The sequence below is a fragment of the Piliocolobus tephrosceles genome, chromosome 21 (genome assembly GCF_002776525.5).
Source record: "Piliocolobus tephrosceles isolate RC106 chromosome 21, ASM277652v3, whole genome shotgun sequence".
Taxonomy (NCBI): domain Eukaryota; kingdom Metazoa; phylum Chordata; class Mammalia; order Primates; family Cercopithecidae; genus Piliocolobus; species Piliocolobus tephrosceles.
The window spans coordinates 17,563,855-17,571,867 of NC_045454.1; positions in this window are offsets into that span (position 1 = coordinate 17,563,855).

Here is an 8,013-nt window from a genome sequence, read left to right on the forward strand (position 1 = left end):
CCTTCCCAACAGTCCCCCAGAGTCTTAACTAATTCCAATGTTAACTGAAAAGTCTGCAGTCTGAAGTCTCATCTGAGACAAGGCAAGTTCTTCCCACATATGAGCCTGTAAAATACAAAACAAGTTAGTTACCTCCAAGATACAATGGGGGTACAAGCATTAGATAGACATTCCTGTTCCAAAAGGGAGAAATTGGCTAAACGAAAGAGGCTACAGGACCTGTGCAAGATCAAAACCCAGTAGGGCAGTCATTACATCTTAAAGCTCTGGAATAATCTTTGACTCCATGTCCCATGTCCAGGGCACACCAGTTTAAGCGATGGGCTCCCAAGGCCTTGGGTAGTTCTCCTGTAGCTTTGCAGGGTTCAGGCTCAGAGGTTGCTCTCATAGGCTGTTGAGTGCCTGTGGCTTTTCCACACTGATAGTGTAAACTGCCAGTGGATCTACCATTCTGGAATCTGGAAGATGATGGCCCTCTTCTCATAGCTCCACTAGTCAGTGCCCCAGTATGTACTCTGTATGAGGGTTCCAACCCCACATTTCCTTTTTGCACTGCTCTAGTAGAGGTTCTCTGTCAAGGCTTAGCCCCTGCATCAGGCTTCTGCCTGGATACCTTGGCTTTTCCATATGTCCTCTGAAATCCTAGATGGAGGCTTCCAAGCCTTATTCACACTCTGTGCACCTGCAGGCTTAAAACCACGTGGAAGCCACAAAGACTTATGGAGCTGCAACCTTTGGAGCTGCAGTCTGAGCTGTTCCTGGGCCCTTTTAAATCACAGCTGGAGTTGGAGAAGCCAGGATGCAGGGAGACATGTCCTGAGGCTGCACAGCTCACTCCTGGCCTATGTAACCATTCTGTCCTCCTAGGCCTCAGGGCTTGTGATGGGAGGGGCTGCCTCTTAGATCTCTGAAATGCCTTAGAGGCCTGTTTCCCATTTCTTGGCTATCTGCACTTGCCTCATTTTTAGTTAGGCAAATTTCTCTAGCAAATGGTTGCTCAGAAACCTTCTTGAATTCTTCTGAAAATGAGCTTTTCTTTTCTACCACATGGCCAGTGCAAAGTTTCCAAAGTTTTACACTCTGCTTACCTTTTATATATAAGTTCCAGCTTTAAGTCATTTCTTTGCTCCCACATCTTAGCATAGGCGGTTACAAGCAGCCAGGCCATATCTTGAATGCTTTGTTAATTAGGCATTTCTTCTGCCAGACACCCTAGGTCATCACTCTCAAGTTCAAAATTCCATAGATCTCTAGGGCAAAGCTCTTCGCTAAGGCATAACAAAAGGGACCTTTGCTCCAGTTCCCAATAAGTTCCTAATTTCCATCTGAGACCTTGGCAGCCTGGACTTCATTGTCCATATCACTATCAGCATTTTAGTCACAACCATTTAACCAGTCTCTAAGAAGCTCCAAACTTTCCTTCATTTTCCTATCTTCTGAGCACTCAACTCTCTTCCAACCTCTGCCTGTTACCCAATTCCAAAGCTGCTTCCACATTTTCAGGCATCTTTATAGCAATGTCCAACTTCTCAGTACCAATTTTCTGTTAGTCCATTTTTGAATTGCTATAAAGAAATACCTGAGACTAGGCAATTTCTAAGTAAAGAGGTTTAATTGGCTCACAGTTCTGCAGGCTGTACAGGAAGTATAATGGCACCTGCTTCTGGGGAGGCCTCAGGAAGTTTCCAGTCATAGTGGAAGGCCGAGGGGGCGTAGGTGTGTCATATGTCGAAAGAAGGAGCAAGAGCATGAGGGGGAGCTGCTATACACTTTTAAACAACCAGATCTCATAAGAACTCACTATTGTGAGGATGGTACTAAGAGGGATGGTGCTAAATCATTCATGAGAACTCCACCCTCATGATCCAATCACCTCCTACCAGGTCCCACCTCCAACATTGGGGATTACATTTCTATATGAGATTCGGGCAGGGACACACATTTGAACTATATCAATATCCAAAGGAAATAAAATCAATATGTTTAAGAGATATCTATGCTCCCATGTTTAATGCAGCGCTATTCACAATAGCCAAGATGTGGAAGCAACCTAAGTGTTCATCAAAGGATGAATGGATAAAGGAAATGGGATATATATATAATGGAATAGTATTCAGACTTTAAAAAGGAGGAAATCATGTTGTTTGCAACAAGGATGAACCTGGAGGACATTATGTTAAGTGAAGTAAGCCAGGCATAGAAAGACAAATACTGTGTAATCTCACTTAAACATGTGGAATCTAAAAAAGTTGAACTCATAGAAGCAGAGCATAGAATTGTGGTTACCAGGGCCTGGCAGGGGTGGTGGTGGTTGGAGAGATGTTGGTCAAAGGATATACAGTTTCAATTAGGAGGAATTTTAAAAAAGTGTGTGTCGAAATTTGAGTCAGTTCTGAGTGAGACTAGAATGTCCATAAGAAACTGGATGTGGCCGGGCGCGGTGGCTCAAGCCTGTAATCCCAGCACTTTGGGAGGCCGAGGCGGGTGGATCACAAGGTCAGGAGATCAAGACCATCCTGGCTAACATGGTGAAACCCCGTCTCTACTAAAAATACAAAAAACTAGCCGGGCGTGGTGGCGGGCGCCTGTAGTCGCAGCTACTTGGAGGCTGAGGCGGGAGAATGGCGTGAACCCAGAGGCGGAGCTTGCAGTGAGCCGAGATCGCGCCACTGCACTCCAGCCTGGGCTACACAGCGAGACTCCGTCTCAAAAAAAAAAGAAACTGGATGTGACGGAGGCTCAATAATTTAGCAGAATTATGACAAAGAGACGGGGTGATAAGGTGAATTATATGCCAACAAACTTCTTTCTTGCACCAAGCACTACATAGGATATTCAGAGCCCACATGGGATGTTTAGAGTTCTGTGAGTTTCATGTACAAGTGTGTATTTTATATATATACGTGTGTGTGTGTGTGTGTGTATACACACACCAAGGTATGTATGTACAGTATTTAAACAAGTCACATGTGACCTAGAGGTTTTGCTATTATTCAGACAACATGAACTGCTCAAGAAGAAAGTGGATTAGCAAAGAGCTCCATCTCCTCATCCTTTGTGAGGGATACAGGAGGATGCATAACAAGGACAAGGCACAGAGAAGGCCATGCCCTGTGAGGAGACAGTATAAGACTGTACACAGCAGGCCGGGCGCGGTGGCTCAAGCCTGTAATCCCAGCACTTTGGGAGGCCGAGACGGGTGGATCACGAAGTCAGGAGATCGAGACCATCCTGGCTAACATGGTGAAACGCCGTCTCTACTAAAAAATACAAAAAACTAGCCGGGCGAGGTGGCGGGCGCTTGTAGTCCCAGATACTTGGGAGGCTGAGGCAGGAGAATGGTGGAAACCCGGGAGGCGGAGCTTGCAGTGAGCTGAGATGAGGCCACTGCACTCCAGCCTGGGCGACAGAGCGAGACTCCGTCTCAAAAAAAAAAAAAGACTGTACACAGCAAAGTCTGAATGCCTCGAAGGTGAGGCAAAAGTGCACTCTGGAATAATCAGTCAGTTCTGACACTCTGCCACCCCTTGGCCTCCTTTAGCCCTAATGTAGGAAAACACGGGGCCAGGATGACTGCCAGATGGATTAAGCATTGTATTGCCAGTGGTCCTCTTATACTCCTTGCTGAGCATGCACCTCTAAAGAGTGCATGGGGGTGGGAGCATACTGGATGCTGGTGTAAGGGAAGTCCCAGTGAACAGTGTTCTGTATTGGGCCAGTAATAGCCTCTACTCCAGATGCCATCTTCTCATGAGTCATTCCAGGTGGTTTCTCCTCTAAGAGCCTCTGCTCAATATGTTTCTTCCCTTGTTCAGAATATGCCATGATTCCAGGGGTCCCAGGAGGAGTAAGACTTTTTATTTCTTCCTGATTCCATCTTGGTAAGCTGTATGTTTCTAGGAATTTATCTATTTCTATTTCTGGGTCCACAAGCCCTAGGCCATGGACCAGTACCAGTCCGTGGCCTGTTAGGAACTGGGCTGCACAGTAGGAGGACAGCAAACATTACTGCCTGAGCGCCACTTCCTGTCAGATCAGTGGCAGCATTAGATTCTCAGGAGCATGAACCCTATTGTGAACTCTGCATGCAAAGGATCTAGGTTGCCTGTTCCTTATGAGAGTCTGATGATCTGAGGTGGAACAGTTTCATCCTGAAACCATCCTCCCCTGTCCCCTCATCACCCTGGTCTGTGGAAAAATTGTCTTCCATGAAACCAGTCCCTGGTGCCAAAAAGGTTGGGGACCACTGTACTATATTATCTAATTTGTTGATGTATACTTGTTTGCAGTAGTCACTTATGATCGTTTCTATTTCTTTGTCATTCGAGGTAATGTATTCTATTTAATATCCGATGTTCTTTGAGTCTTCTCTATTTTTTTCTTACATAAGGGATTGTTGATTTTGTTTATCTTTAACAAAAACACAACTGTTAGTTTTGTTGATTTTTCTCTATTGTTTTTCTGTTCTCTATTCGATTTCTTTTTCGTTTTTGGAGATGAGGTCTTGCTCTGTCACTCAGGCTGGAGTGCAGTGGCGAGATTGGCTCACTGCAACCTCTGCCTCCTGGGTTCAAGCAATTCTGCCTCAGCCTCCTAAGTAGCTAGGATTACAGGTGCCCACCACCACACCCAGCTAATTTTTGTATTTTTAGTAAAGACAGGGTTTCACCATGTTGGCCAGGCTGGTCTTGAACTCATGACCTCAAGTGATCTGCCCACCTTGGCCTCCCAAAGTGCCGGTATTACAGGAGTGAGCCACCGTGCCCAGCCTATTTCCATTTATTTCCATTCTAATCTTTATATATATTTTTTCATTCTGCTAGCTTTGCTTTTAGTTCTTTTTTTTCCTACTTCCTTGAGTTGTAAACTTAGTTTGTTTGAGATATTTCTTCTTTTTAAATGTAGACATTTATCCTTATAAACTTTTCTCTTAGGACTGCTTTTGCTGCATCCCATAAATTTTGGTATGTTGTATTTTTATTTTCATTTGTCTTAAGGCATTTTTAAAATTCCTTTTTGATTTCCTCTTTCACCCAACTGGTGTTCAAGAGTGTGTTGTTTAGTTACTATATGTGGATTTTCCTTATTTATTGCTGTTATTATTTCTAGTTTGATTCCACATGGTCTGAGGAGATAATTGTTATGATTTCATTCTTCTTAAATTCTTAAGACTTGTTTTGTGACCCAACATATGATCTGTCCTGGAGGATATTCCAAGTGTGTTTGAAAAGAATTTGTTGCATGGGCTAATTCTGCTGGGTGGAAAGTTATAGATATGTTTGTGGGGTCCATTAGGCTAGAATGCACAAGTTGGACTTTTTAAAAATTGATTTTCTGCTTGAGTGCTGTATTCATTATTGAAATTGGGGCATTAAAGTTTCCTCCTATGTTAGCATTGCTGTCAATTTCTCCCTTTAGCTCTGTCAATATTTGTTTTATATATTTCAGTGCTCTGATGTTGGTGCATATATATTTACAATCTTTATATCTTCCTGTTGAATAGACCCTTTTATTATTATATAATGACCTTTTCTGTCTCTAATAACAATTTTGATATAAAGTCTATTTTGTCTGATATAATTATAGCCACCCTGCTCTCTTTGGTTACCAATTGCATGGAAAAATTTCTTCCATCCCTTCACTTTTAGCCTATGTGTCTTTAAAAATTTTTTAAATATTTTTATATGGATACATAATGTTTATACATATTCATGGGGAACATGTGATATTTTCTTTTTTAAAAAATTTAAATAGAGACGGGCGTCTCATTTTGTTGCCCAGGCTGGTCTCAAACTCCTGGGCTCAAGTGATCCTCCCCGCTCAGCCTCCCAAAGTGTTTGGATTACAGGCATGAGCCACTGTATCCAGCCAGATGTGATATTTTCTCACATTCATAGAGTGTGGGATGATCAAGTCAGGGTATTTGGGTATCCATCACATCGAGTATTTATCATTTCTATGTGTTGGGAACATTTCAAGTCCTCTCTTCTAGCTATTTTGAAATATACATTGTTAACTGTGATCTCTCTACTCTGCTATTGAACATTAGAGCTTATTCCTTCGAACTATGTGTTGTGTACCCAGTCTTTCTTCATCCCCTCACAAACACCCTTCCTAGCATCTAAGTATTATTGTTCTACTGTATACCTCCATGAGTGACTTTTTTTTTTATATCTCCCAAATGTGAGTGAGAATATGTGATATTTGTCTTTCTGTGCCTGGCTTATTTCACTTAATGACCTCCAGTTCCCTTCATGTTGCTGTAAATAACGTTATTTCACTTTTTTATGGCCAAATAGTATTCCATTGTGTATATATATTACATTTATTTATTTATGAGACAGAGTCTCACTCTGTCACCCAGGCTGGAGTGCAGTGACAGCTCACTGCAACTTCTGCTGTCCAGGTTCAAGTGATTCTCCTGCCTCAGCCTCCTGAGTAGCTGGGATTACAGGCACCTGCCACTGTGCCCGGCTAATTTTTGTATTTTTAGTAGAGATAGGGTTTCACCATATTGGTCAAGCTGGTCTTGAACTCCCAACCTCGTGATCCACCCACCTTGGCCTCCCAAAGTGCTGGGATTACAGGCATGAGCCACCACGCCCGGCTGTCACATTGTATTTGTCCATTCATCTATTGATGGACACAGGGTGATTCCATATTTTGCTATTGTGAATAGGGCTGCAATAAACGTGGGATTTAAGGTATCCCTTTAATATACTGATTTGTTTTCCTTTGAGTAGATACCCCGTAGTGGTATTGCTGGATCATATGGTAGTTTTTAGTTTTTTGAAAAAGTCCCATTCTTTTCCACAGTAGATGTACTAATTTAAATCTCTACCAAGAGTGTGTAAGAGTGGTGAAACCCTGTCTCTACTGAAAATACAAAAATTAGCTGGGCATGGTGGTATGTGCCTGTAGTCCCAGCTACTGGAGAGGCTGATACAGGAGAATTGCTTGAACTAGGAGACAGACATTGCAGTGAGCTGAGATCGTGCCACTGCACTCCAGCCTGGACCACACAGTGAGACTCCATCTCAAAAAAAAAAAAAAAAGAATTCCCCCTTCTCTGCTTCCTCACCACCATGTATTGTTATTTATCTTTTTAGTAATGGTCATTCTAACTGGGCTAAGATGATATCTCATTCTGGTTTTGATTTGCATTTTCCTGATGATTGGTAATGTTGAGCATTTTTTTTTCTATTCCTGTTGGCCATTTTTATGTTTTCTTTTGAGAAATGTCTATTCATGTACTTTGCCTGCTTTTTAATATAATTTTTTTTTTGGTTGGGTTGTTTTGTTTTGTTTTACTGTTGTGTGAGTTCCTTGTATATTCTGGATATCAATCCCTTGTCAGATTAATAGTTTGCAAATATTTTCTCCCATTCAACAGGTTATCCCTTTACTCTGTTGTTTCCTTTGTGATGCACAAGCTTTTTACCATAATATAGTCCCATTTGTCTATTTTTGTTTTTGTTGCCTATGCTTTTGAAGTCTAAGCCATAAAATCTTTGTCTAGACCAATGTCCTGAAGTATTTCCCCTGTTTTCTCTTCATAGTTTTATAGTTTGGGTCCGCCATTTAAGTTTTTAATTCATTTTCAGTTGATTTTTGTATACGGTAGGAGATAGGGGTCCAATTTCATTCTTCTGCATATGTATATCCAATATTCCTAGCACCATTTATTGAGGAGGGTATCCTTTCCCCTGTACATGTTCTTGGTGCCTTTGCTGAAAATCAGTTGGCTGTAAATGCACAGATTTATTTCTAGGTTCTCTATTCTGTTCCACTGGTCTATGTGTCTGGTTTTATACCAACACCATACTGTTTTGGTTATCATAGCCTTGTAATATATTTTGAAGTCAGGTAGTGTGATGCCTTCAGCTTTGTTGTTTTTGTTCAGGATTGCTTTCCTATTGGTTTTTGGCTATATCAGATCTAAGAGTTTTTTGTGGAGTCTTTAGTTTTTCCTAGAAATAAGAACATATCATTGGTAAAGAGGGACAGTTTGAC